The sequence below is a fragment of the Dendrobates tinctorius genome, unplaced genomic scaffold (genome assembly GCF_039654945.1).
Source record: "Dendrobates tinctorius isolate UK_male_01 unplaced genomic scaffold, ASM3965494v1 ptg000158l, whole genome shotgun sequence".
In the NCBI taxonomy this organism is placed as follows: domain Eukaryota; kingdom Metazoa; phylum Chordata; class Amphibia; order Anura; family Dendrobatidae; genus Dendrobates; species Dendrobates tinctorius.
Window position 1 is genome coordinate 36020849 of NW_027361825.1, and position 16211 is coordinate 36037059.

Consider the following 16211-nt stretch of genomic DNA (forward strand, 5'->3'; position numbering starts at 1 on the left):
ATCACTAAATACAGTTTAAACATTCATTTTCATAAACCTGCAGAAAGACACAATGACCTGTTGGTGGCACCTCAACCGGAAAACATTTTTTGGCCTCTGCTTATCAAAACAATTTATTGTATTACCAATCTACATATATAAATACCTGTCTGTGTTCATCAGCTAATGAAATACATTTACATTTGACTAGCTTGCTTTTTCTGAAAATGCCTGCGCCCCCGACGACCAATGTGCGAAAATTTTGAATGGGCCAAGATAGTTTAGAATAATCTAATCAGGGTGATTGGCGCAGCCTGAGATGTTGATTTCCCCATATTACCACTGAAGGGATGTGGTCGTCTCGTAGTCTTTCCATGGATCTTGCTAGCAGCTAAACCCCGCTACCAAAATCCTAATGAAGAAACAGTTTCAGGACTGACTGGCGTTGTATGTCCCACCCGTGTCTTTTATAGAAAACTTATTTTTCCTTTACACTCTCAGGGCATTCTGAATTTTTAGTGGATAGTGTATCCTTTATATGGGATTTTTAACAGAATTTTTAACATAATCTCCTTTGAAGAATCCGGCGTGTTCATCCATTACCAAAACAGCTGATTGATTTAATTGAGTTTCATTTAATATCTAATTTTACCTCTGGGGGCACTGGAGGGGACTTAAATACTTGCTGGTAGTTTATCCAAAGATCACAACTCATCTCTAGGTGTCCTTTTAAGTAAAAAGTATTGTCCCAATCAACTTCAGTATATACCCTTTCTAAACCACCATGATGCATATTTTGCTCTCTATAGCTTTCATTGTATTATATTGCAGTGTGCATTATTGTATAATTAATGATGAGTGAATGTGCTGGGATAAGGTGTTATCCGAGCATGCTCGTGTGCTAAACAAGTGTCTTCGGCGTGCTCAAAAAATGTTCAAGTCGCCGAGGCTGTATGTCTCGTGGCCTAACAAACAGGCAATCCCTGCATGTGTTGTAGCTGTCGAGCAGCTGCGAGACATGCAGCCATGGGGACTTGAACATATTTTTTGAGCACGCCAATGACACTTGGTTAGCACACGAGCATGCTTGGTTAACACCTTATTCGAGCATGTTCGCTCATCACTAGTTATAATAATATGCAGGCTCGGACTGGCCCACAGGAGGACAGGAGAATCTTCCAGTAGGCCCCTGTGAAGGAGTGCTAAGGACCAGTGCTATTGAACTTGATTCACAACTTGCAGAAAAAGGTGTCTTCTAATCATTCATTAAACAAGCTAAATTAATATTACATAGATGCAAAAGTAAATCTGCATACTAAGGGTAGGTTATTTTTGCATATAACTGAAGATTGGGCCCCAAGAATCAATGCTACTGGTGGGCCTTTGCCAACCCAGTCCTTCATTGATCATACATGTGCTTTATATCAGCTTTGCTCTATTATCTTAGCAGTATTGTTCCTGTGAATTTTCACGCAAACCAGACTTTAACCTTACAGCTGATTCATACTGGCAGAACCAAATACATTCGGAGTCCAGCTCCATTACTTCAGCAATATACTGTATGTTTTAGTTTGAAATAATGCATCATTTTGATAGAAAATATACTCTTAACAGCAGGCAGGTCCCCAGTGGCTTTTTTCTACCCTGTTGCCCAATACTGATAGGTCTTTCACTATACACACACATAGGTAGAGACCTTTCAGTCATGTGAAATTGGGCAGGGAGAAGCCAACACAGACCCGACCCTTAGACTAGTCATCCAAGTCGCATGGTATCTGTCCGGCTTTTAAAAGTATATTTTATCTCAAGCGTTTCCACTTTAATTATCTAAAAATCAGTATGCCCTAGTGGTGGTTTAGAGGGTGGAAGCCAATTGATCAGTTCCCTTTAAATGGTCTCAAGTATTGTTGCACTGTATTAGCTGAAAGAAAAAAAATGTATCAGGTGTGTACTATCACAGCGGTACCTATTTTTCCGCTGTGGAAGTCATAAGTTAAGTTGACCAGTAAGGTCCGAGCAGGGGTATGTGTGTATAAGACAGTACTGCATTATTGAAGAACTTGACATTAGTGATAAAAATAAACTCCTAACCCAAACAAGCATATCCCTGTGGCTCCTGTTTTTTTTCTTATGCAATATGATGCACAAATGTTTTAAGAAGACTTCTGGCATGTCTGGTCTTTCAGTCTAATTGCTATCCTTGTTATAAGTGTACGGTGTGTTATATACAGTCTTCTAGGAAGGGGAGATGCCATGAAATGTGATCATTCTTCCTTAGTTAGCTGGTCTGATTTAAAGGGGCAATCTGGTGCTGCTCACTCTTGCATTGGAAGCGAGCTGTGTGCTGGCCGCATGTATGGTCAGCAGGAAGTGAGTAGCCCCAGACAACCCCTCTAATGGGTTGAACCAACTTTGTCTAAGTGTCCACAGAGATCAATGTGTCTCTGAATCTGTAGTCCATCTATCCCCTACATCTTGCTAACTCTTACCCAACTTAGCTCCAGTACTGGGTATGGTTTCCTTCTCCACCACCTTCCTTTGCAGCAGTCCATGCCAGTTTCTCAGGTAACTCTTCTTACATCATCACCCTAGGCCTTTTAAGACTGGCTTTGGCAGAGACCAATTACTTGTGTATTAAGTGTCACGTCCGTCTGCAAGTCTGGGCTGCAGACAGACAGCGCCCCGAGTAGCACCGACACCCTTTACCCCTATACAGGGATCTGGAATTACTGCAGAGGCCAGGAAGCGCTGTCTGAACAGGAGCAGAGTGCCAGAGCAGAACAGTCGCAATAGAAAAGCAGGAAGGGAGCCAAAAATGGAGTCGGAAACCAGGCAAGCAGTGGAGGTACAGAAACGGCAGGCAGAGGCAGAGTCCAGGCAGAGGTCAAAAACCGGGAGAGTAGCGGAGGTACAAAATCATCAGGCAGTAGAGGGGGTCAGGAATCCAGGCCAAGGTCAGCATCAGTAATCAGGAGAAATGCAAGGTACAAAAACGGCAGGCAACAGAGTAGTCAGAAGTTCAGGCTGAGGTCGGAGTTAACGATAGGCAATCACAAGTAACATGTAGGGGAACCAAGAATATATCCGGCGGCTTGCAAGCCCAGTCCCAAGGTATTTGAGGGATCAGGTCGTCCCTCACAGGCTCCCGGGCTGGTGATGTCATCAGGACCGCCCCCAGGACCAGACCTGATGATGATGCACCAGCCCCTTCATGACTGACAGAGGAGCGGAGTCTGCATCCAGTAGACGCCTGCGCAGAAGCCCTTTCATTGTTGCCACCCTCACTCGGGCACGAGCCACGGCGTCTCCTAGTGGTTGAGGGCGGAACAGCAGGCCCCGAGATCGACGACGACATGTCAGACCGGCGTCTCCTGGTGGCCGAGGCCTGGACAGCAGGCCCCGAGCCCGAGGGCGGCGTGACAGTCCGTCGCCTCCTAGTGGCTGAGGGCGGAACAGCCGGCCCCGAGTCTGACGGCGACGTGACATTAAGCAGCATTGAATCAGTTGCCTCAAGTATATCAGGAGTTTGCAGCTACTTCACTTGGTCCAGCTCCAGTCAGATGTCTGTCATCTTCTCAGTTGTTCCTCATTTCCATGCTCCAACCAAAGATATTTCGAAGCTCAGTCTAGCCTTCTAGGTGAATTCCTCACCTGTCTCTCAACTGTTTGTGGTTACTCCTGATGAAGGCCTCTTAGAACTCTGAAACACATTGAATAAACCACACTTCTTCATGAAAATACATCTGGATCTTCAGTAATTCGGCAGCGCAAATTATATCCATGCTTACCCTTTTTTTTACACCTACCTCTGAGCAAGTTTCCAACTTCTTGCATCTGTTCACGTCTAGTACCTGCAATCAAGATAAAATATCTTCCAGCAAATCTCCAGTTTCCTATCATTGCATTCCTGCTATTAACCACTGCCTTGCTTTAAGATACCAGACTGCATTTTTTTCTCAGTTACTTTGAGGCTATTAATCACTGCCCTGCTGGAAGATACTAGACTTCATTTACTTCTGTTACATTACCATCAACCACTGCCCTGCTGGTAGATTCCAGAGGGTAATGACTTCTTGGTTACTCCTACGTTTAAACATTGCCTTGCCGTTAGATACCAGACTGCATTCCTTTGATTAATTGTCTTCCTACCATAACATACTAGTTTCCTATACAGCTAGTGTTCCCGTAAGTATCCGCATGCCTAGCTCTGCTTTATCTGTGCTACCTGTCCACTTATTTGTGCATACCCAAATGTCATAGTCCCTGCTGATCCATATGTCATCAGTCAAGAACTGCTAGGGTACACTAAAGCCTCTAATTTGTACTGCTAACCCAGACCTAAGGCTTAGAGAATGTACCTCATCAAAGGAGCCCATAATAATCGCATATCTTTGGTAGGCAAAGAACACAAATTGGTGTAGGTTGAGAAAAGCAACCATTGCAGAAGCTTCTGAGTATGCAGAAGTGATATCTCTGTCGAACATATCCGTAGGCCTCAATTAACCCCACAGAGGCCAAAAGAGTGTCTTATAGGGTCAGTGTGTGGAGATATACCTTTTCTGTAAACACTATGATAGGAGATTATGTCCTTTTATACAGAGGCATCCATAAAAAAATATACATAGCATGCTGCTTACATTTTTTCAACATGGGAACCTAAAGGGGATGTAGGCAACTATATAAATAGGGGGGTATCTGTTGTAGGTATATGTGGGGAAACCCTCCAAATTTACACCTTTGTTGCACCTGCAAATGCAGCATGAATGCACCTGGGTCTGCAGACGGGACTAGAATGGCCAGAATAGCCAAATGAATCGTTGCCCTAGGTAAAGGAGAGACTAGTTACATGACACCTTGGGACTCAGTTTTACCCCCTGGCAGCAGCACAATAGTCTGGAGTATGACTTTGCTCTGCATCAGTCACACAACATAATCCTCTTATCTCCAGCGATACACAGCTATAAATGTCTTACACACGCTCCGAATGATTGAGGGAAAAACACTACAGAGTAAACAGTCCCTGGACCGGAGAGCAAAAACACGAGACGGGCGGGTGACTTCACAGGGCAGGAAGTAGGAGCAGTTTACACAGGCGCTGGTGGAGATAACGTGTGGTACACATAGGCAGGTGTGCTGCGTGTAAACATAAGTGGGCCGCACCACTCTCAAGATCTGACACACAAACACGGCCGGGCCCAGTCCTTAGGGCTTGCCAGCCTACTAGACACAGCCACCAAAACAGCATGGCATTTAAACATCCACTATAAACAGCCTGCTCAGCTCCGGGGAATTAATATGTGTTATAAATAACATTACATGACTCATTTGGAATTGGGTAACCACAGATGACCTCCACATTTACGCATTTACCTATGGTTGGATGGTGCCACATTCATCCCGAGAATTGATGTATATGACATCTATAGTCTGCGCTGGGCCTCCAAAATCAGCAGCAACATATTTGTCCTTAGAAGTTCTAAAAAAGCAGGATGACAACATTAGTCTTCATGGTGACCGCATTAGTGTATACCCCCAAATAAGACATTGAAAAGAGTAGCAGGATACATATTTGCCACTGTTTCGTTCAAAGTAGGGCTCAGGACCCCTGTACTAGTCATCGTGGATGTCCCATCAATCAGATAAGTGAAGACTAGTGATGAGCGAGCGTGCTGGGATAAGGTATTATCATGCTCGGGTGCTAACCGAGTGTCTTCGGCGTGCTCGAAAAATACGTTCGAGTCCCTGCGGCTGCATGTTTCGTGGCTGTTCGACAGCCACAACACATGCAGGGATTTCATGTGTTTTTGTCTGTCGAACAACCGCGAGACATGCAGCCGCGGGGACTCAAACATATTATTCGAGCACGCCGAAGACACTCGATTAGCACCAGAGCATGTTCAGATGACACCTTTTCCCAGCACGCTCGCTCATCACTAGTGGAGACCTCTTGAATCCCTTAAAGGTTTTTTTCTGAATCAGAAAACTTAAAACAAAAAAAACAAAACAAAGTGAGCTTTACTCATCCTCCTATGTCCACTGCTGAGTCACCATCGCCGATTCCCGTGCCTGGTATAGTCTGCAGCAATGACGTTACGTCAATCAGTGAGCTCAGCATCTCTGAGCGGCTTATTACGTTTACTTATTGGCTCACTGATTGCAGGAGCAGCGGCGGATACTCAGCGCTGGGGCAGGAGACAGTGAGTAAAGTACAGTTTGCTTTTAGGGTAAGTGCCCACGGTCAGTAATTGCTGCAGGTTTGACCCTGCGTATTTATGCAGCGTCAAACCCGCAGCATCCAGATGTTACAGCATTGTGGATGGGATTTCAAGAAATATGGATATGTGGCGCGTCTTTCCAGACCACAGCATGTCAATTTATTTTGTTTGTTACATGAACTGATGCAAACCCTCAAAAAAAGCAGTGAAATTCCAGGTTTTGAGGTAGCAAAACCCAAAAAATGTCAAGGAGGGTGTAGGTGAATACTTTCACAAACCACTGTACTTATAATGTAAAAAAAAAATAAACACATTTTCTTGAAGCATCTTCCTTTTGCAAACTTCAGTTATTAGTTATCATACAGTACTGACTGCACCATCCAAGGGAGAGAGGACACGTTCTGTCAGCCCAGAAATCCACCACCCTATCATGGCTCTGCCATCAGAATTTGCTTACTAGGCTAGGGTCAGACTTGCGAGTGTGATACGAGAAACTCGCGCAAGTTTCTCGCATCAATACCCGGCAATGCTGTCGGAACTCGGGACCGGAGTGTGCGGCTGCATGTATTTCTATGTGAGTGTGACCCCGGCCTTAGAAGAAAGGATATAATGCTTTGAAATACTACATAAATACTATGCTTTCCACAGAATTATTCCAAAGATAAAGCGATCATTGTTATAAGTCCTCTAGTGGAGTTTGAACAAGTGAAATTATGTTTTATAAAGTCTGTAATATATACATAAAAAAAGAATATATTAAAAAATATTTTAAAAAAAACAAAAAAAAAACAGAAAACAACCTACATGCTTTTGGTGTAATCATAACGAATAAAAATGTTAACAAAAAAACAAAAAAACTACAACTCATCCAATGGATAAAAAAAAAATTTAATGACAAGGTTAAAGAAAAATAAAAAAAAGAAAAAAGTAAGAACCTGGAGATGCAGCGACACAAAAATTATAAAAACATTTTTTGTAACTTTCTATTCATACTGACAAATAGTTCAATTGGTATTTTCACTGCAGGAAAATAGGCAAAAAAACAGTGGCAAATTTTTTTTTTTTCTTTTTTTGCATTCTTACCCACTCTCACCCCCCAGAAAAAAAGTAAAAGCTATTAAACAAAATAGTGCCACTGAAAAATACAACATCCTTAAAAAAAAAGAAGACACTAAATAAAATTTAGGATGTAACCGTGACAGCACAGGAGAGGATGCACAGGTATCGGGAGCAGCAGCATGCATGTTACAAGCACTATATAAAAAATCCAGTCCACTAAGGGAGGGGAGGGATAACTGGTCGACAATGGTCATCCATCATCTACAGAAAAAGAGTAGGCAATAGTGATGAGCACACATGCTCAGATAAGTTGTTATCTGAGCATGCTTGGGTGCTAACTGACTGTCTTCGGCGTGCTCAGATAATATGTTTGAGTCCCTGCGGCTGCATGCCTTGAGGTTGTTCGACACCTGCAACACATGCAGGGATTGCCTGCTTGTTAGACAATCCCTGCCAGGGGCTGGCTGGCACTTTTCAGCCTGGGGGCAATCACAACGCAGTGGCCCTCTAGTTGCGGTTGCTTACTACAGAGCTATGGGAGCAGAACCGCGCTTACTACAGAGATATGAGAGCAGAAAAGAGCTTACTGCAAAGATATGGAAGCAGAACCAAGATTACTACAGAAGTACAGGAGCAGAACGGAGCTTGCTACAGAGATATGGGAACAGCTTACTACAAAGATATGGGAGCAGAACTGAGCTTACTACAGAGATATAGATCAGAATGGAGAATACTCCAGAGATATGAGAGCAGAACGGAGCGTACTACAGATATATGGGCGCAAAGCCGAGCTTACTACTGAGATATGAGAGCAGAACTGAGCTTACTACAGCGGTATGGGAGCAGAACCGAGCTTACTACAAAGATAAGGGATTAGAACCGAGCTTCCTACAGAGATTTGGAGCAGAACCAAGCTTACTACAGAGACATAGGAGCAGAACCAAGCTTACCACAGAGATATGGGAGCAGAACCAAGCTTATTACAGAGATATGGGAGCAGAACCAAGCTTACCACAGAGATATGGGAGCAGAACCAAGCTTACCACAGAGATATGGGAGCAGAACCAAACTTACTAGAGAGATATGGGAGCAGAACCAAGCTTACCACAGAGATATGGGAGCAGAACCAAGCTTACTACAGAGATATGGGAACAGAACCGAGCTTACTGCAGAGATATGGGAGCAGAACCGAGCTTACTGCAGAGATATGGGAGCAGAACGGAGCTTACTACAGAGATATGGGAGCTGAACCAAGCTTACTACAGAGATATGGGAGCAGAACAGAGCTTACTACAGAGATATGGGAGCAGAATGGAGCTTACTACAGAGATATGGGAGCAGAACAGAGCTTACTACAGAGATATGGGAGAAAAACAGAGCTTACTATAGAGCTCTGGGAGCAGAACTGAGCTTACTACAGAAATATGGGAGCAGAAACAAGCTTACTACAGGAGTATAGGAGCAGAGCGGAGCTTACTACAAAGATATGGGAACAGAACCAAGCTTACTACAGAGATATAGGAGCAGAACCAAGCTTACTACAGAAGTATAGGAGCAGAACGGAGCTTACTACAGAGATATGGGAGGAGAACCAAGCTTACAACAGAGATATGGGAACAGAACAGAGCTTACTGCAGAGATATGGGAGCAATACGGAGCTTACTACAGAAAAATAGGCGCAATACGGAGCTTACTACAGAGATATGGGAGCAGAATGGAGCTTACTACAGAGATATGGGAGCAGAACAGAGCTTACTACAGAGATATGGGAGCAAAATGGAGCTTACTATTGAGCTCTGGAAGCAGAACTGAGCTTACTACAGAAATATGGGAGCAGAAACAAGCTTACTACAGGAGTATAGGAGCAGAGCGGAGCTTACTACAGAGATATGGGAACAGAACCGAGCTTACTACAGAAATATAGGAGCAGATCAAGCTTACTACAGAAGTATAGGAGCAGAACGTCACTTACTACAGAGATATGGGAGGAGAACCAAGCTTACTGCAGAGATATGGGAGCAGAACCGAGCCCTAAGAAAAAAATAACGGAACCTGAGTGCCCCTATCAAAACTAACAATGTCCCCATTTATAATAAATCATGTCCTCTGAGTGCCCACAAAGCTCTGAATATACAGAATGATGGCCCTACATACCACTAAACAAAATATGATGGTCCCCAAAGCCCTTTATTATACATTGAGGACCCCAGATCTCCCTATATATAGTAAAATGGCTACATAGCCCCTATATAAAATAAGATGTTCCCATTGCCCCTAAATATAGTATGATGGTCCCCAATGACCCTATATACAGCATGAAGGTCCCCCTGCCCCCTATATATAGTATGAAGGTCCCCACTGCTCCCTGTATATAGTATGAAATCCCCACTGCCCCCTATGTATATACAGTTGAAACCAGAAGTTTATATCCACTATATACTGTATAAAAACACAAATTTGCAAGTTTTTCTCTATCTGACATGAAATCAGAATAAACCTTTCCCATTTTAGGTCATATGTGCCTTTTTATATTGTGTATGGAAACTTCTGGTTTCAACTGTATAGTATGATGGCCCCACTGCCCTGTATATATAGTATAAAGGTCCCCACTGCACCAAATAAATAGTTTGCTGGCCCCAGTTGCCCCCGTGTATATAGTAGGATGGTCCCAGTTCCCTCATATATATAGTATGATGACCCCAGTTCCCTCATATATAAAGTATGATGGTCCCACAGCCCCATATATATAGTGTGAAGGCACCAGTTCTCCCCATATATATAGTAAGATATCCCCAGCTCACAGCATATATATGATGACCCCAGTTCATATATATATATATATATATATATATATATATATATATATAGTAGAATGGCTCCAGTTCCCCCATGTATATAATAAGGTGGCCCCAGTTCCCTCATATATATAGTATGATGGCCCCAGTTCACTCATATATATAGTATGAGGGCCCCAGCCCCCATATATACAGTATGGTGGTCCCAGTTCCACCCCATATACATAGAAGGATGGCCCCAGCCCCCATATATACAGTATGATGGCCCCTCAGCCCGTTCATATACAGTATGATGGCCGCAGTTTGCCTCCCATATATACAGTATAATGGCTGCAGTTTTCCCCCATATTTATAGTAGGATGGCTGCAGTTCCCCCCCCCCATATATATTGTAGGCAGGGCCGGCCCGAATGTATAGGCGAACTAGGCGGCCGCCTAGGGCGCCGACCCAAAGGGGGCGCCAGAGAAAAAATAGAAAAAATTATAAAAAATCTTTTCAAAAGGCAAAAAGTTTTAGGGATGGAACGAAAAGTGTACATATTTAAGGGCAAATATGACGCAAGAGAGGTTGGTTGGGTTGGCAACAATTTCGATAGAATCTGAAGTTGCTAAACAAATTAATCTCGGTGACTTAGTGTCATCCTTTTAAAAAAAAAAGGCAAGGAAACAAAAATTTTAATTACCTATGGTCGTTTTTGTTTTGTGTTATTGATTACTTTGTATATATTTGTCCTATACAACTTCTCAGAAGATTAAAGAGTTAGGAGAGAGTTAATTAATCATTGTTGTTGTGGTTTATTTTGCTCCTAAATTTATATCCCAAGTTTTCATCTACTGCCAAGAATAGTAGGGGCGCAACAAAATAGTTTCGCCTAGGGCGCCGTAATCTCTCGGGCCGGCCCTGACTGTAGGATGGGCGCAGTTTCCCCCCATACAGTAGGATGGCCGCAATTTCCCCCCCATATATAGAGTAGGATGGCCGCAGTTTCCCCCTTCGTATATACAGTAGGATGGCCGCAGTTTCCCCCCCATATATACAGTATGATGGCTGCAGTTTCCCCCCCATATATACAGTAGGATGGCCGCATTTTCCCCCTCATATATACAGGAGGATGGCCGCAGTTTCCCCCCGTATATACAGTTTAATGGCTGCCGCAGTTTCCCCCTCATATATACAGGAGGATGGCCGCAGTTTCCCCCCGTATATACAGTTTAATGGCTGCAGTTTTCCCCCATATATACAGTATAACGGCTGCAGTTCCCCCCCATATATACAGTAGGATGGCCGCAGTTTCCACCCCATATATACAGGATGGCCGCAGTTTTCCCCATATATACAGTAGTAGGATGGCCGCAGTTTCCCCCCCATTTACACAGTATAATGGCCGCAGTTTTCCCCCATATATACAGTAGTAGGATGGCTGCAGTTTCCCCCCCATATATACAGTAGGATGGCCGCAGTTTCCCCCCCATATATACAGTAGGATGGGCGCAGTTTCCCCCCCATATATACAGGTTGGCCACGGTTTCTTCCATATATACAGTAGTAGGATGGCCGCAGTTTCTCCCCATATATACAGGATGGCCGCAGTTTCCCCCCAATATTTATAGTATGATGGCCCCACATCCCATTCATATAAAAATAATAAAGTTTATACTCACCTCATCCTGATTCCCGGCACTGCGGCCTCTGTGTCTTCTTCTGGCCTGTAGAGCCTAGAGCGGCGCGAGACAAGCCGCAGAGCGCGGCTGTGTGCAGTGGCTGAATGAGCGCTGACATTATATCCTTTTACTGCAGGAGTGCGCGGCCGTGTCTGCTGCTGGCCGCATCACATCACAGAACAGCAGACACGGCCGCACGCAGTACACTGTGCAGGGCCATCAGGCGGCCGGCCCTGCACAGCTCCTGGGGGAGCGGCCCGGGGGGCATTTGCCTCCCTGCCACCCGGCCCAGCCCGCCCCTGATCCCTGTGTGTCGCCCCCAAGAGTATGGCTGCCACAGTGGCTTTGCCTTCCTCCAGGTGAGGGTAACGCCAGGCTTGGAGGCAATGATGGGTCTCTCTTGCAGTCAATCCATACATGCAACACAGTTCCACTCCAGGCCACCAGGGGGAACTCTGAACCAGGATGGAGGGGAGGGGTGCCTTCTGAGGGCCAAGAGGAAGGAGTGGTCAGGTAGTCTGCGGAGGGTGAAGTGTGCAGACGTGTGGAACGAAGCTGGAGGTGATTGAGCTAGGAAGGAGAGCTCCCTCAGCTTGAGAGCGCACGAACTGGAGCCTGGTCTCCACGGCTGTACGGATACTAAAGGTCCTACAGCAGATACCAGAGGAGTAGGAGGCTGTAAATGCCCTACTCCCATCTAAGACTTGAGGCACAACAGCAGCTTGGATAGAGAGCCAGGGCTAGAGAGGAGTCCCCGAGAGAGGCTACAGCTGTCTGCCGTGCAAGTGAGGTTCTTGGGATCATCTGACAGGAGGAACTTCAGAGTAACTAAGTACTGGAGTGCTTCACACTACAAGGCGCTAGGAAGGAGACTGCACAGCCCGTCTGTGAGAGAGAATCCCTGAGTTGCTTCCAGGCTAGCCTGTTCCAATACCATCTGTAATCAGGACCCTGGACTGCAGTTATCAAGTAAAGGTACAGAAATTGCACCCCGCTGTGTCTTGTCTGCTTCCTACCCTTACGGCACTGCTACATCACCGTGCCATCCACCTCTACACTGCCCTGGGACATTAGCCCTGCCTGTGGAGGGCTATACCATCACTGCTGCACCACACCATCAGTCCCAGCGGATCTGTCTGCAGCGTCGGCTTAACATGTCCCTTGCCGAAAACCACAGGTGGCGTCACGAACTATTCCATTACACCATTACATTTCCCCATTACTTGGGTGCCCAGGTCCACGGACCGGGTCACTGCTGCTGTGACACATCCCACTGACACTGGCCCGGTACCGAGTACCCCACAGCCCTGGGAGGGCGACCCACCTGCATGTGTTGTGGCTGTCGAACACCCATGAGACATTCAGGCACAGGGACTCGAACATATTTTTCGAGCACGCTGAAGACACTCTGTTAGCACCGAGCATGCTTGGATAACAGCTTATCATAGCATGTTCACTCATCATTTGTAGGCAGAGAAAAGTACATAGAATCTACAGTAGCAGGTCTTAATCCAGTGTCTTGTACCTCTTGATCCGTTAGTGAATTGCCAGTTTACTATTGACTCCTTTTTCTCATGAAATTTTTTTTCCAAACTTCTCACATTTCTTTCATGCTCTTTACCACTGAGCTTTTAAGCTTGTAAGCGCTGCAGGATTGCTGGAGTGCACTGTTACCTCCCAATCTGGGGCATCTTAAGCGCAGTGCTTACAAGCTAGATAGCAGCGGTGTTCGGTCTCCAAGACAACGAGCTGTAAACAAAAAAAAAGTGTTAATATCTCAAGAACGGCTATAAGCATTAAATATATAGCGGTGTAGACATTCACATTGTCTCCTTGAAGTGCAACTGAAAAAAGGGTCTGAGTGAAAACTGGCATAATGATTTTAGCTAAAAAAAATGTGGATATTAATTGACGTTTTAAAACCAGAGCAAGCACAATAAAAAAAATATATTAGCATGATTTTCAACCACATCAAGGTCACATCTTTGTGGAGCTGGCACTGGGCCTACTCGCCTGTGTTCACTGCATGTAAAAGCAGGCTCAGGAGCTGAACCTGCCATTACAACATGGATGTCTACGGTGTCAGCATGGAAGTACAGCGGGAACCTGAATGTAACTACTGATCACCATAGTACCCCACTGAAGAGGATGGGAATGGGGAGCTGAAGGCAATGTTATGGTCGCCAGGGGCCTACTGCTATGTTAGTACACTTAATAACTTTTACAATACGATGCAATATTATAGTATTTCAGTGTAATTGTACAAGTGATTAATTTATTTCTGTTTCAAGTCCCCTGGGGGGGAACAAAAACAGCACGAAAAATAATGTATGTAAAAAAAATACATATATATATGTAAAATAAATTTAAAAATGACAAAATAATTAATATATTAATTAATTAATTTATATTAATATATATAAACTGAATAACGTATTTGGTATCACTGCATGGATAACTATCCAAAACAATAAAATATAAAAAAAAAATCAAAATGGCTGAATAGCTGTTGCTTGTTCATTTCACCTCCCGAAATAAATGGAAGAAAAATAAATCAAAAAGTCATACGAAGCCCAAAATGAGACCAATAAAAACTTCAACTTGCCCCGCAAAAAAATAAATAAAACTCTTATATAACTCTACCAAAATAAAAATAAAAAAAAAAGTTTTAGCTCTTGGAAGGCGAGGGGGAAATATTGGAAGCGAAGAGGGGACCACTGAGTCGCCCATAGAACCACATAAACCTCCATGAACAACTGCTATGTGTGACCCTGCCCCGACAGTTATATCATTATTAACGACGTTTTTGCAGGTTAGTCCCGTTCCTATACGCACAACAGATATAGCGGGGCAATGGTTTCCTATAAATAAGCTATTTACCATTTTAATATTATGGCCACAGACATGTAATCGCATCACAGTGTGCACCAGCTATATCACCTGCATATTTTCACCTCACATTCCCTTCAGACATGTCAGCGCAGGGCATTTGCCCTAATCAAAGATGGCGGATTGAGCCTTTCCTGAGATTTTTTTTTCTAGGTTTTTTTTTTTCTTTTTACGGGCGGATGTAGGCGGATATGCTTGGCCTCCATTCTCTGTAACGCCGCAACTTTCGTGAGGAGGGAGACATGAGAGCGGAGAGCTGCTGGGTGAGCGGAGCCTGACTGTGGGAGGTAAGCGTTAGGAAAGGCTTGACTTGCGGCCTAGTCGGCCATCGCTGTAGTAGACGGTGAGGAGGGGGTATAAAAGGCGAGGAGGGGGTGAACGGTGAGCTGTACACAGCGGCCTAGGGGCATTACACTGCTTCTTCACACGCTGGCCTACCATCTAGTCCCAGCTGCTTGGTGGTAAACAAGCCTAGAAGACTAATGGAGGACGGTGAGGGCTGTCATGTGGCTGCTCATTAATGTATACAGAAAGGCCATATACAAACACTGCTGAAAACTGCAGTATATACTCGTGCCACCAGATAGTAGGGTGCTTTTTTTTTTAAGCTTTTTGTAGCAATAAAAAAAGCAAACACAAAAAAAGCCATTGTATTGGTATCCAGGATGGTGACTTGATGACCATTAATCCCCCACAGGTTTGTATTTTTGGTGGTTGTGTACCCCATTGGCAGCCATTAGGTGTAACATTGCGGTCGTGACCCTAGTTGCCTGATTATTGTGCCTGAGCGGGGCTTGCAGAATATGGTGTACGGTATAGTAACGGTAGTAAATGATGAGGTCAGGGGTGTAACATAGAAGCCAGTGGACCCCAGTACCCGCATAGCTAGACTCCCGTTACAGGGAACGGACGTCGTAAATCTTGACACATGGGTATGTCCCACCTGTCAGGTGTTAATGGCAAGATGGGTTAACTCGCAGCACTGTATAGCGGTCGTATTTTATTGTCCATGTTTGTTTGGGCCAACACGTGTTGCGTACAACTTGTCAAGACTGATTTTGCTGCATAAACGTTTTAAAAAAACAAACTGCAGAATAGTCTTCATCACATGCGACTTGCATTGAAGTTTATGGCTGGTAAGTCGCGTGCAAAATCTGACAGAAAATCCAACATCTCTGTAAAACAGTGTCACCACAGGAGATCATAAAATGCAACGGGGTGCTGTGACTTTTGCATTGAGCAACCTATTTTCAAAATTCTAGAGATCATTTGGGCTTTACCTAGGGTATCAACCGCACCTTGCACCCATTGGGCTACGTGCCCACAATGAGTTTTTTTTTTTTTTAATGCAAAATAGCTGCTTTTTACAATACCTGCAAAAAAACTAAGATTTCAGAAACCTCATGCACACGCTTGATTTTGTTTTCCTGACTGAATTTGAGAACAGCGGCATTTTTAATGTCTGCAGCTGTCAATCCTTTCAGTGTTTATGTAGCATTTTGTTTTCACCTATAGCAGGTAATGAGAGTACGAAAAACGCTGCAGCAAATGTTTTTCGTTGCATCTTTGGTGACTAGAACTAACTATATTAAACATGTATAATGGATAAAGCC

At 44.3% G+C, this 16211-nt stretch overlaps 1 protein-coding gene and 1 long non-coding RNA gene across 3 annotated transcripts in view; one reads left to right on the forward strand and one right to left on the reverse strand.

Annotated features, from left to right (window-relative positions):
* Window positions 1–14696, reverse strand: part of LOC141052095 (uncharacterized) — a 61814-nt gene extending 47118 nt beyond the window's left edge. The window contains exons 1-5 of the long non-coding RNA XR_012220743.1: window positions 14650–14696; window positions 13235–13458; window positions 5350–5455; window positions 3786–3830; window positions 2469–3679 (exon numbers count right to left, since the gene is read on the reverse strand). This is a non-coding gene — a long non-coding RNA (uncharacterized lncRNA). The remainder of the gene's footprint in view (window positions 1–2468; window positions 3680–3785; window positions 3831–5349; window positions 5456–13234; window positions 13459–14649) is intronic.
* A 58-nt stretch (window positions 14697–14754) lies between these two features.
* The window catches only part of AKT2 (AKT serine/threonine kinase 2), a 38681-nt gene continuing 37224 nt past the window's right edge, over window positions 14755–16211 (forward strand). The window contains exon 1 of one of the 2 annotated variants that reach the window (XM_073549308.1): window positions 14755–14885. The gene's annotated coding sequence lies outside the window, so the exon portion shown is untranslated. Of the gene's footprint in view, window positions 14886–15069; window positions 15091–16211 lie in introns of those variants that run through there. The other variant, XM_073549309.1, reaches the window with a different exon arrangement.